General features: G+C 47.5%; 1 protein-coding gene across 1 annotated transcript in view; it reads right to left on the reverse strand.

Annotated features, from left to right (window-relative positions):
- Positions 1 to 539, reverse strand: part of LOC106879224 (SEC14 domain and spectrin repeat-containing protein 1-B) — a 99,820-nt gene that overhangs the window by 6,463 nt on the left and 92,818 nt on the right. The gene's annotated exons all lie outside the window — the stretch shown is intronic.

Here is a 539-nt window from a genome sequence, read left to right on the forward strand (position 1 = left end):
TGGCTGGGAGATAATGGTTTACCCAAAGTAGCAACCTTCAGCTTCCACCATGACTTTAAGACAGTTCCAGAATGTGGCACTTGCATTCCTCACTGTGGGCTCAGGAAGGTCTTCAAACACTTCCTTGATCTTGGCCGCCTGTTCAACCCTTGTGTTGCAGACGGAGAAGCTGGTGTCTTTTGTCAACTTGCCCCACACATATCCCATGGGATTATAATCGGGAGAACCAAGAGGTCAGAAACTGGGGTTTGTGAACTCATAGAAATTCTCTGACAACCACCTCTGACTCTTTTCAGAGGTATGACAAGGAGCCAAATCCTGCCGCTACATATATGGCCTTCCAGCAGCAAACGTCTCCAGCCAGAATTTGAACACAGTCTCCAGTAGCTTCACATAGATTCTGGAATTGAGCCTAAGGCCCTGTTCTTCAGTTGTTGGATGAATTCCAGCTTGTGTACACAGTCAGGATACCTGCTGTGTCCCTTTCTGCTGGTCACGGCTTCGTAGTTTCCATTGCAGTTGTCCATGTCATGTCTTAC

This window comes from Octopus bimaculoides, chromosome 2, assembly GCF_001194135.2.
Source record: "Octopus bimaculoides isolate UCB-OBI-ISO-001 chromosome 2, ASM119413v2, whole genome shotgun sequence".
In the NCBI taxonomy this organism is placed as follows: domain Eukaryota; kingdom Metazoa; phylum Mollusca; class Cephalopoda; order Octopoda; family Octopodidae; genus Octopus; species Octopus bimaculoides.